General features: G+C 35.2%; 2 non-coding genes across 2 annotated transcripts; one reads left to right on the top strand and one right to left on the bottom strand.

Moving 5' to 3' along the window:
• Positions 1-4661: 4661 nt before the first annotated feature.
• Trnav-cac (transfer RNA valine (anticodon CAC)) lies at positions 4662-4734 on the bottom strand. The gene has a single exon. It is a non-coding gene; the product is annotated as a tRNA-Val (tRNA).
• A 792-nt stretch (positions 4735-5526) lies between these two features.
• Positions 5527-5599, top strand: Trnav-uac (transfer RNA valine (anticodon UAC)). Its single transcript has one exon. It is a non-coding gene; the product is annotated as a tRNA-Val (tRNA).
• The last annotated feature ends 7114 nt before the right edge of the window (positions 5600-12713 follow it).

Raw genomic sequence — 12713 nt, 5'->3', positions numbered from 1 at the left:
ACACTACGTGAGCCATTCAAAACTAGTATTCATGTCTCATATAGTATGTCTTGAATGAAATACGGCGTCTTCTTGGAGAAGTGGGACAATTGATGACACTTAGGTACACAAATGGCGGCTCGGTCGCGATCTCCGGTTTGCGGAAGTCAACTTTTAAAACATGAAATATGACATATTTGCAATATGCCACTTACAATGCTTACATACACCTAAAGAGCACTTTAGCATCATCAGATCAATAATCAAACAAAATAGAAGAACCTTTGCCATTTTTAACTCTTGTTGGTAAGTGCAATTGTGACCGGACTGATGTGGAGGATTTTTGGACTGGCAATTATACGTTTTTCTTGAGGTATATACATATCCATTGAATAACACATAATACCAAACGTTACTAACATGATGCTTATAATGCTAGTAAAATACGGTTGGAATCAGTACAAAGGCAAAATTATACAGGAAGTGCACTACAGAAATCATGTCATTCTAAAAACATCATGTTACTCCTACTAATTTTTTCAAAATAAAAATATAATAAAGACATTACAGTACTAGTTCTACATTTGGACCTTGTGTGGGAGTAGAGCTTTACCCTCACAGTGTCATGCTCTTTGACAAAGCCTATTTGGACCTGAATTAGGGGTTCATTCATAGGATTGAGGGCATGCTCGCTGTTTATGCCCGAGGCGTGCGCCGAAGGCATAAATGTTTCTCGTTTGTTTGTTATGCTTCGTTTTGTTTTTACTTCTTTTGATGGTAACATGTTAAAAGGGATGACTTCCACTGGCCTTATTGGCCTTCTGGCCATCCCCTCCATAATTCGTTTGTTTGATATTGCCTTTGTTTCTTTGTTTTTTAAAAATTTATACTTGTGTGATTTCATGTGCATTATGGGAAAATAAAATATCTTGTATCTTGTATCTTGTATCATGCCCGAAATCCTATGAATGAACCCGTGATGATACATACCCAACATTCTGAAAATTGTTAGCAATTCAATACAAATGAAAATAATAAGGTTTACAAGTTTAAATAACATTTCCATACCGTTTTCCTTCCAATATTGGGAGAAAATGAGTAGGCCTACTTGTAGGAAGCAACTCGGCTCATGAGGTCAACGGCCGGGAGTCAACGCGTTCATCTTTTGCGCTCCGCGCAAGATGGGCGCGGTGACATGCGCGTGCACGCAACACTAGCAAATCGTGGATCGTGTTAATTGGGTTCCAACGCTGCGTGACGCAGCTTGTTTATGCCCTGCGTACTGGTCATAAACGGAATTTATGACCAGCAAAAAACGGCCCAAATCCAATCAGAAACGTCGTTATATTGTAAGTATGTATGAATGGGAATTAAACGAGTTAGGTTGTTTGATCTGATCATTTATTAATGTGTCTAATCAAACATAATTCTAGACTTGGACAATAGCAACAGCTATCACACTATAAATATACACATATAGTTTTAGCTATTTTTAACATGGATTTTCGTTTCTATACCAAATTATTCATCTGTTTCTGATTTTGGGTGGTAATTTTTATTATATAAACTGCATATTTGTGTGAAAATTGAGGGCGCTATTTACATCAATTTTAAGTTAAGTTATTCCTTACATTTCAAGATAAGATAATGTCCTTGCCTGCCATTTGTTTGTTCTAATGCCATTGTAAAAATGCAAACAGGGTAAATAGCGCCATCAGTCACGTTCAATTTTTCACACAGAAATAATTTTTCCTATTCACAGCCCCGAATATTCTAACATTAGAAATATATAAGGAGGCGATGCTTTTATTTCAATCTAAATTTTCGGTATATCGAGGAAAAATCTTTGCGATTGAAACGCACATGAGAAACCAGATGAACACTAATTTGCTATAAAGGGCGTTGGCTATCAAAACGTTGTGACTTATTATATTAATCTGACAGTTTCACGCTCCATTAGCTTTTACGCAGGATTTCGGAGTTTGATATTAAAAACCTCGCGTCGAGGTTTTCCAAAGTTTAAAAAATAACGGTTAGTTAATGAAAAAAGAAGAAGTGAAATTTAGCAACGCGACAAGGTTTATTTGCCCGTAATAGAGTTCTATTGTATTCGCTATTGTATCCGCTATTGTATTCTATTCATAAAAACTACTGCAAGAATCGCGGCATACACAGTTCTTGCTGGTCACTACCGCCGGCGTTTCGCATTTATTAAAATTCAAAATGATCGGATACTCTTACAATTATAGACTTATACCCGCTTTTTATATAATATTAACAAATTGCAATTATGAAAACTAAAAACTTTTAAAGTTAAATATATTTACCATCGAAAATATATCATACTTAATTGTATATAATCTATATTGAACCCTGAAGTGCCCAATTATATCAAATGGAAATTCATACTAGCACCTATGGGCATCTGTCGACGTATAACAATGTTAATCTTTCGTTCATGCTTCACACCTTACTCGTTTATTTACACACTGCACGCAAGAAGCATATGTGACCGTACAGCACGAATGAGCCGTAAATGTCCTCAATTGTATTCTGAGTTACAGTGTATAATGGGCATGAAGGTCATATTCATAGGTATTTCAATTTGGTGCTACGTGTATCTCATTAAATGAGGTACACGTAGCACCAAATTGAGGTACTAAAGAATACGACCTTCATGCCCATTTTACACTGTAACTCGGAATACAATTGAGGACATTTACGGCTCATTCGTGCTGTACGGTCACATATTGGAAAGGCTAGCATCGAGCGATGGCAATAGCGGCGGTAGATGCAAGTATGAACAACATCATTCAAGCGTTTAATCCCTTATAACCTTTAGGTCCGAGAAGTGTGAAAGTTTGTGAATGATGTTCTCTATACGTCAGTGTAGAATCATCGTATGCAATTTCAACCGCAGTAGGCATATTATGACACAATAATCCATTAATTACTCGGACTAGAATCCAGAACCCAGTCTTTTGATAGTTGGTGAATGTGTAAATATTTTCTAAACACTATAAAAAAGAGAGCTCTGTACTATACCAGAGAAGATGTAATTCTGTTCTCCCTGCTTTTCTTACATCTTCTCTTGCAAACTGGAATGTGTATGTGGAGAATTGTAATTTTAATATCCGATGCTAAGAAAACAAGCAGGTATGACTATAATATTAATCAAAATCAAGAATAATATCAAACAAATCCTCCTACTCTCTCAGTACATTTGATTTAGGCCTGCATTATGATTATAGCATGGAGGTATATACCTCCATGATTATAGGCCTACGGTAATAAATACTTGAAGAAAAAAGTTGAGCTAAACAAGAAACCTTTCGTGCTTGGCTGATCCTTACTGGATGAAGGTCATATAGAGGCCCTGCATGTGGTATTAGGCATGAATGGGTACGGGTTACTCGTGGAGTGGAATAAAAAGTAGCTGTGATTTTCAAATTGTTATAATTCCAGAACAGAGGAGTCAAGTTTCAAAATTCAAAAAATATGCGGTCTTATCTTGCAATGTCAGATCCGTTATTTTTCATTTTGCCATTGAAATACTCAAAAATTAATATTTCTGTCGGTACAGTTCTTACAGAGACACTTTGATATACAATGGGAGAAGTATCTTATTTGCTTACTTGGATACGTAGGACACTATTCGGGAAGATGTTTAATGTTTATATAAGCGGATGCATGAGTGGCATGCAGTCGAGATTGGATTTTAAGAATTTCTTTTCTCTTGACCCAGAGGCTGACAGTAATATTTTTCACTTTGTTTGTTGGCCTTCTTTTTCTGATTTTTTTTCCTTGTTGTTCTTCGTTCCATGATGTAGGGCATATTTTATAGCCTTTCTTGAGGAGTATTTTGTATAAGTTTAAGGTTGTACTACACCCCCTGATAAATTTTGTGACTAATTTTGCATTTTTCTCAAAAATAACTGTTAACAAAAATTATTATAGGGGCAAGGAATCCAATTACTTCACTGGAATTTCAGTCGGTACCTCTTTTCTTATCATAAATAACGTACCGCTTGTCTGAAATTCCAGTGTAGTAACTGGATTTCTTGCCCCTATATTATACAAAACTATTGTTACCAGTGTGTTATTATTTTTTGAGAAAAATGCAAAAATAGTCACAAATTTATCAAGGGGTGTAATACCACCTTAAACAAACAAATATCATTACAACTACTTTACGCTACCAGTTTCATATTTCTGCCTCTCCAGAATGCTGCCCATTCCAGTACCAGTAACATATGAATTTGTAAGCGCTCTTTAGCAGAGTCATACAGGGTGTCCAAAAAAAAGAGGCCCCTCATTGTGCCCTCTTTTTAGCCTATTTCTGAAATATTCATCAAATATATTTTGAAATGTAAAGAAACCTTTAATTGTTAGCTTTAATAAACCAAAACAATTATTTCAATCGGCTCACAACTTTTGAAGATATGCTCTTTTAAAGACAAGTACTCGTTTTTCACTCTGTCCACGGATAGTTACTTTTTGTGCAGTCTTTAGATTACATACATATACGTATGTGTGTCAGTTTGACTTTCAGCTAAATTTAAGGCAATTGCTTTTTCCAATTTATAAAAAAAATGATAATGCCTCATTTACCATATCCCATTAGAATTTAGTACTGTTATTTATAAAAAATAAATCATTTATTTACGATGTGAAGAAAAAAATGTTTCCGCCCGGGATCGAACCGGGGACCTTTTGCGTGTGGGGCGAACGTGATAACCGCTACACTACGTAAACGATGTCAAAGAGTATGACGAAATAAAGATAACCTGTTAGAACTAATTATTTAATTGTTTTACTCAATCCTATTGATGTCAAAAATTGTTTGAATATTAATTAAGAATAATTTCATTGTCATTGTTCCAAGCATCAATTGAAAATATATTACATTATATTTTAAACCCTGATCTTTTAATATAGGTTTCTTCCGTTTGAACGAAAAAGCTTTGTCTGACCTTTTTGTGATGTGATCAAGCAAAATCAGTCGCAAGTCGGAAATATTGATTTTCAGATACAACTAAACAAATGAAATTAATTCTTTTGCTGTCTTTTGTTTTGGAAACACATCAACTGCTCAATTTCTATGGGGTTTTCTGCAAAATGTAGCTTTGTAAATGCCTTATACAATCATGTAGAAGACTGAAAATTGAACATGCCCGACTTGAGACTGATTTTGCTTGACCACACCACATTTATCCTAGGTTAATTGAAGCTGATGTAACATATTGTATCCCAGTAATGCATTTCGATTCAGGGACGTATTTTTGAATATTAATGAGTTAGCATGATACACCAATTGAGATTGACAATGGGCTCTACATGAAATGTTTTGTATAATCCTCTGAAAAAAGCCGATCCTATAAAATCATTGAAAATGTCAAGAGCTTTTAAATAATTAAAATTATTTGTTTACATTGCTATACATAAACTTTAAAAGAGAAGAATAAATGCCACAAGAATATCAAATCTGTTAGCAGAAATAGTATCTTTAAGAATTACTTGATTGTATTGGTAAAAGTATGTAACAACGTTTCCGTAGTGTAGCGGTTATCACGTTCGCTTTACACGCGAAAGGTCCCCGGTTCGAGCCCGGGCGGAAACATTTTGCCTTAATTTTCTTTAATTCAATTTTGTTAAGGGCTGGGGTATGAACGTTTGGACAGTATTTATTGTGGGACATTAGAGCAACATCAGACATATCGAATTGCATTCTGAATACGAAGAATGTCATTCTGATATCAAATAATTTTGATTTTTGAAATTCGCAATTTAATACCCATTTTATGGCAAATCATTAAAATTGATATTTTTGATATTTAACAGTACTTGAAGTAAACTTTATAAATCTGATGATTTATACTTAAAGTGTATGTAGGTGGGATGAAAAGCCGACGATCAATTGAAAATTTTGACCTTTCGTATTGAAGATATGGATTTTTCTCCCAAAACACCAAAAAAAAATTAGGTCTTTTGGGGAAAATCCATATCTTCAATATGAAAGGTCAAAATTTTCAATTGATCGTCGGTTTTTCCTTCCTGCTACATACACTTTAAGAATATATCATTAGATTTATATAATTTACTTCGAGGACTGTTATATATCAAAAATTTGAAAAATATCAATTTTTATAATTTGTCATAAAATTTGTATTATATTGTAATTTTCAAAAAATGAAAATTATTTGGTATCAGACAGACATGCTTCGTATTCAGAATGCAATTCGATAGGTCTGAGGTGCTCTCATGTCCCACAAAAAATACTGTCGAAACGCAATAAACGCTCATTTTAGATCCCTTAACGCGGCTGTGTACTCTTGACAATTTAGAGTAATTTAAAAGGAAAGAAAATCTTTGTTGTACCATGGTAGGTATTAATAGAAGGAGAATTCACGAACCCAGTTCCCTTTGTACTATGATCGTAATGAGTTATGAATGGTGCACTATCGATTTGCTAAGCTTCTTATCTATTGAGCTTGGCCGGTTATGAACCACCGTTATCGCGACTTCTAAGCAGAATGACGTCATTTTTACCAACAAAGCATTGTGGCCGTGACCATAAACAAAGGAAAACAATTTACTTCCGGTAATTTTATAACGCCAATATTTCTTATGGCCAAGCTTGGCGGATCATAGAAACAACATTGCCAGTCTTGGAAAACCTTTCCAAATCATTTCCACTGGTTTAAAAGTCCCGCAGACACCCGCCAGTATTACTAATCATGATCAGAAAAATACATAAATTCACCGTAACTTTGGAAGGAAATGAGGGAATTCGATCAGGTTTTCGCTAGTAAATCAACTTGAACTCGGAAACACAATGACGCAATCGAAGATCATGTGACCGATGCAAAAGGGCACTAATACCATCCATTTCCGGTACGGGTCGCCTGGGGGGGTCTGTTTAAATTAAATTTTAAAATAGATGATCGATATTGTCGCATAACGATCATAAACATCAAAAAAAGTGTTTGAGGGACTGCACTGATTAAATCCATTCAAGTGATGACTCGCGTTGAATTAGGATTTTTCTGTTGAACCTCCTTCTATAATACCACCGGGGTATATGCGCGCAACAACGCATCGCGTTTTGTAGACGCGCAATTTGTTAACGCACAGATACGCTACGCATACGCAACGCTTATCTGCATGCGCGGCGCATCTTATGGAAGCACCACGGAAGCACTGATTTCATAAAAACCTAGCTGGTCAAATGGCTCCGTTTTAGCTGATAAAATGTGAATTTTTTCAAGTTCTTTCCCCCGATTTAAGGGGAGGCGATCTTTTGTGCGTAATTATAGAGGGCCAGGGGATTCACTCTATCATTATAAAAAAACATTTGAAGAAATCAAAGAGCCCTAAGAATAAAAATTGTAGTGTAATCCACGCCAGACACAATTTCTGTTAATGACAAAAATGAATTTTTGTAATCGATCAAAAACCAAACGTTTTACACCAATTTTGAATTTCTCGCCCTTTTTCAGGTCAAAGCTGTTTTTACCATTATGCAGCAAACCATTGTTGAAGCTATTTCACATACATGTTCAAAACATTCTAGAGAAAGAATCTGGCCATATACTGCTGAAATATCTTTTGTTGATTTCGAATGATAATAGGTCAAATTCCTAAAATCAAAACAAAACATTGCGACGCAGAAATTCCCCGATTTATGCAATTTCATCATCGTATCAGTGTCTTTATTATTTGTTTGAGGCCTTTTCCAAACGTTCGTGCTATTTATGCATAAAACGGCCAATCTATCTTTACAAAATGCATCATTTTTATGTAAACAAAAGGCTAAAGATAGCATTATGAGATTTATCTTTTATTATTACACTCCTCTGATCATCTGCCTCCGTGGACGAGCGGTAAAGACCGGGACTCATAATCAATAATTCTTGAAATCGTTGGTTCGAGTACAATCGAAGCCTGTGGAAACTTTTTTTTCTTCAAAATTCATGATCGCTTTCCGAAATGAGTAACTTGTCGGTAAATCGTGTATCGTATCCTTAAACATCAAGATATGAATAGATTTCGCCCAAACTTCTCAAGGGGCTGTTGATTTACCCGATGTTCACGTAATGTAAGGTAGAAAAACTAGAACTGCCGCCTTCCCTTGTGAGCTTCAATCAAAGTGCAAAATGTGACCACTTTAAACTTCAACGGCCTTTATTTCAATGTTCATTTTCTCGGTAAAATGACGCTTTAGGTACACGATAACTAAATAAATACAACATCTATAGGTAAGCAATTATGCTCATCATAAAAAGCATGATCGACTTAAGAAACGGTTTTCTCATTTTTTTATATTTTGATCTATTTCCGATTTTAGGTATCATTTTGTGCAAATAGGCGTTTGTGAATTTTAAAAAGTTCATTTTGATTTCTTATATGGTCAATATCTCAAAAAATAAGGCCAATATCAAAAACTAAAACAACCGTTTTTGGAATGGTGTCTCAAGATTAAGAAAAAAACAAAACAAACATTTTTGGAAAGAGTGTTTTTTTGTTATGATGTACCGAACAAAAATTGCCAAAAACTCACTTTTTTGTGATTTTCTTCATAATTATTGTTTTTACACCAAATCTGTATTTATATTAAGATTCATAAGTATTGCCTTTATAAAAATGTATACTTTTATATGTCTTGCGTGAATAATTACAAAGTTATGGCACTTTTACTACATGCATGTCTGAGAGTACACAGCTGCCTTAAGGTCAGATTGGGAATCGCTATAAATGAAGACGATAATGAAACATTTTTATGGCATAAGACGATTTCATCGAACTTGTACAGGTTTAAAAAATCTCTTTTTCTCCTATTTTAGAAAAGTTGAGAAAATATATTTTGGTATGTAAATAATTCTTTAATTGTTAGCTTTAATAAACCGAAAAAAATATTTCAATCGATTCACAACTTTTGAAGATGTGCTCTTTTGAAGAAATATTCACGCGTTTCACTCTGTCCACAGAGGAGGTTTGGCGATAACATAATATCAAACATTCCTCAATATAACTTAATGAAATAACAACTTTATTTGGGGAATGGGTTTTACCTGTGGGCTTATATGGATTTGGCTAAGGGTCTTTTTATCTTTCCAGTTTCCGTAACTCTATTGTTCAGATACGAAAACGCAAGGGATTCAGTAAGTTTACTGTAATCTGACTTCATTGTTAACTCTGAAGTACCAATCAGCTTATTTCAATAGAGGTAATTGCCTGTGTCAATAAAGCCCATAAAGGCTGGAGATAAAATAGTATTGAACACCGGTGTCCGACCGCTGTTTTAATGGTCTAGCGCCCTCTCGTGTTTGACAGTGATAAATTGATTCACATTATTATGACAAAATGCAAATCCGAATGAAAAGGTCCACTTTTTTCTGTAAAAACGTTGAAAATAAGCCCTTCAATCACAAAAGGTCCGCTTATGAGCCTGTCGCGCCCCATTGCACTTGTGCAGGGCCACAGTGTCGCCCTTCCCTCGTATCAATGTGTATCTCCCTATTTTGCTTCCTCCTGCCCCCCCCTATGATCAGTCTCCCCACTCCCTCCCCGTCCCCGGTCCCTACTCTCTCCTCTCGAGTTCTTCTCTTTCTAGTCCCTCTCCTCTCTTTCTTCCTCACCCCTCCCACTCTCGCTTGTTCAGTCTCAACTTAAGTATCTCACTCCCTCCCTCCCTCCCCCTCGCGAAATTTATCAGTATGATCCATGACTGAAAATAAGCTCTGCAAAAATAAACATTTAAAATAAACCCGAGTCTTGCATATAGGCCCAACCAATTATCAGATTAGCTTGCCATGAATAGAATACATTATCTTTGCTCCAATGCAAATTCTTTTGTATTGCATTTCAATATAAAACATGATTACCAAATCACCACTTGTACGCGCCTCATTGGGATATTTTAGACGCTCGTTTCATCGCCAATATGAAAGACTTTTGCTTATAACTTGGCAACATGGTTAGTATATATTTCAATGCAAGACTTTTTTTACGAGGCACTTACGTCTAGGCGTAAGTACATATACACCAAACAAAGTCAATTGAAGCCGTACAATTTACCGCGAATTTAGGACCGTAAAATTTAGACTCTTCTTTTGTCTAGATTGGCACCCAACCGCACATCTCAAGGTTTTATGTAAAAAATCAATATAACTTACCAAAACGAAAACTGAAATTCACGAGCTTCAAATTTTCAGTAACTAACAAAAAGGCTTGAATAAAAGATTGGTCATACCTGGGAGACTACCACTTCAGAATAACAATGACTTACAAAAACTATTACGGATACGGAAACAGAAACTGAAAAGATAAAACGACGGTTAGTGTCGTAAATCTGTGGGCAAAATGGATGTGTGTGGGACAGGGTGAAAAACGGGTACATTTCTTTAAAAGGGCATTATCTTCAATAGTTGTGAGCCGATTGAAATAATTGTTTTGTTTATTAAAGCTAATGATTACAGGTTTCTTTACATAACAGAATATATCAACTTTTCAGAAATAGGAGAAAAAAAGGGCGCAATGTGGGTTCTGGTTTGGTTTTTTTTGGGGGGGGGGACACCCTGTATACAAATACGGGTAGGTGAAGAATTCATATATTGGGAAGCAGGATTAATAAACAAATCATATAGCTTTATATCATACTTCTTGAATTAAAGGCATAATCCATATGATTTGAAAAATATAGACTGCATGAGTTTCTTTTTATTGACGTGCATTAGAAACACAGTAAGACTGAATTAATTTTTAAGATACTCGTGAACTTTATACATCTGACAGCTGATGTTATCGAATGATTTGTCTCTATCAGTACATTATTACATTCCTTACAGTTTATTCCTCCTCCGGCTTTCAATGTTCATGCTAATATTCAAAAAAAAAAAAGGATTATTGTACAAAACGGAAATTCAATGCAGGGACTGCCAGCCTATGCAGATGTTTCTTTGGAGGATTTAAAAGACATATTTCTATAGATATCTCCATATTAAGATGTGACCCGAAGTCAGCTCGCTAATAATCGTGGTGTATTTTATAGTATCATTCGAAACAGAAATTCTATCTGCACTAAATTGAATTTGAGGTATGTCTAATCTTGTGATCAAAAGTTTAAAATCATAAATTGTGAAAATGTCCAGTGTCTCACTTCTGCAACATAATTTTTAGCCGATCACCAGCCGATGAGTCAGAAAGATGAGAAAATCTCAATATGCATATCGTCTGCATAGCATATGGGTTCCATACCATGATTGATGCTTTCGAATTATTTTGCTAAGATCAAACTTAAATGAAAGAAGAAAAAAAAGGATTTGTGGCGTGACCAAGTAAAATCAGTCTGAAGTCGGGCATGTTCAATTTTCAGTTTTCTACATGATTGTATGAGGAATTTGCAAAGCTACGTTTTGCAGAAAACCCCATAGAAATTGAACATTTAGATTTGAATTGTTTCCAAAATAAAAGACAGCAAAAGAAATTATTTCCTCTGGTTTTTTTCCTTCTTCCGACGGATTTTGCTTGATCACATCACATTTGCCAAGGTAGCAAGCGATCAAGAAGGTAAGATGGACTTGGTGTCTTTGAAAAGAATTTTTAATGTCAATGTCACTAAGTGAATACAATCCAGGGCAGGAACTCCGGATGTGGTATCTGAAAATCATCGTCGTATTAAAATACAATGACTAGTTTGGTCATTTTCTGTACTCCTTTATATAATTTAAATCTCATCATCCCCACATTAAATACCTAGCCATGGTTTTCTACGAATAAGCAATCCTCAAGACTCGAGTACAAATAAGTTATGTTTGTTTATAGTTCAATAGTTTGTCCTGTATTGGCGAAGATTTTCTTCAAAATCTCTTATTCAAATATTTTGATACTTCAATTTGCTCGTATAGCCGGGGAAGATTTGCTTTAAAATAATAAGATATGTTTTTTTAGACAGTAAGTACAATACTTAAGTGTATATCGTGATTGTTTTGATCATCGTATGCGTATAGCACTAGATAGTTCATCTGACGTCCTGCCGGTGAAAGCACAAGACAATTTACAATGTGTATATTTAACATGTTAAAAGGGTACAAATAGCACAATATTGCAAGATTTAAAAAGTCAGAATATGCGCAACAGTTCAGGGCACTTTATAGTTATTCAATATGTTGATAAAGTATGGAATTGCACTGTTTTTGAAACGATCGGTCCTTGCATAATGTCAAGGCATTTGATTTACATTGCAAAGGACCCTGCCATGATTCTCCGGTCCTCCCTCCTATCAGCGAGAGAGTCTAGCTGGCCAAGATTAAGAGTGTTGTCATAACTATCATTTAATTTGACCCGAGCTATTTTGCAAGCTCTTTTTTGCAGCTGCTCCAAAGTCCAAAGTATTGTGGTGATGTTGTGGTGATGGAGGAATGCCAAACTACATCCGCGTATTCAAATAATGGTCGAATATATCCTTTGTAAACTGAACATAATTCCTGGGTGTTAAAACCAAACCTTTTAAGATCCTGAGCATATTCAACCGACGATTGGTTTTATGGTCACAATTTCAAGAAGACCTTTAAATTCAAAACCAATATTAACGTGATTCTAAACGGAATCAAGACTAAATTTCTAGGAATATTTATTGACGAAAACCTATCTTTTAAACACCATGTTGAAGCTATTTCGAATACCATTTCCTGTACCATCGGTGTTCTAAATAAGCTTAAATATTTTGTGTCCAA

This window comes from Amphiura filiformis, chromosome 5, assembly GCF_039555335.1.
Source record: "Amphiura filiformis chromosome 5, Afil_fr2py, whole genome shotgun sequence".
Taxonomy (NCBI): Eukaryota; Metazoa; Echinodermata; class Ophiuroidea; order Amphilepidida; family Amphiuridae; genus Amphiura; species Amphiura filiformis.
Note: the sequence above shows the minus strand (reverse complement) of the source record. Positions and strands in the feature narration are given on the sequence as shown.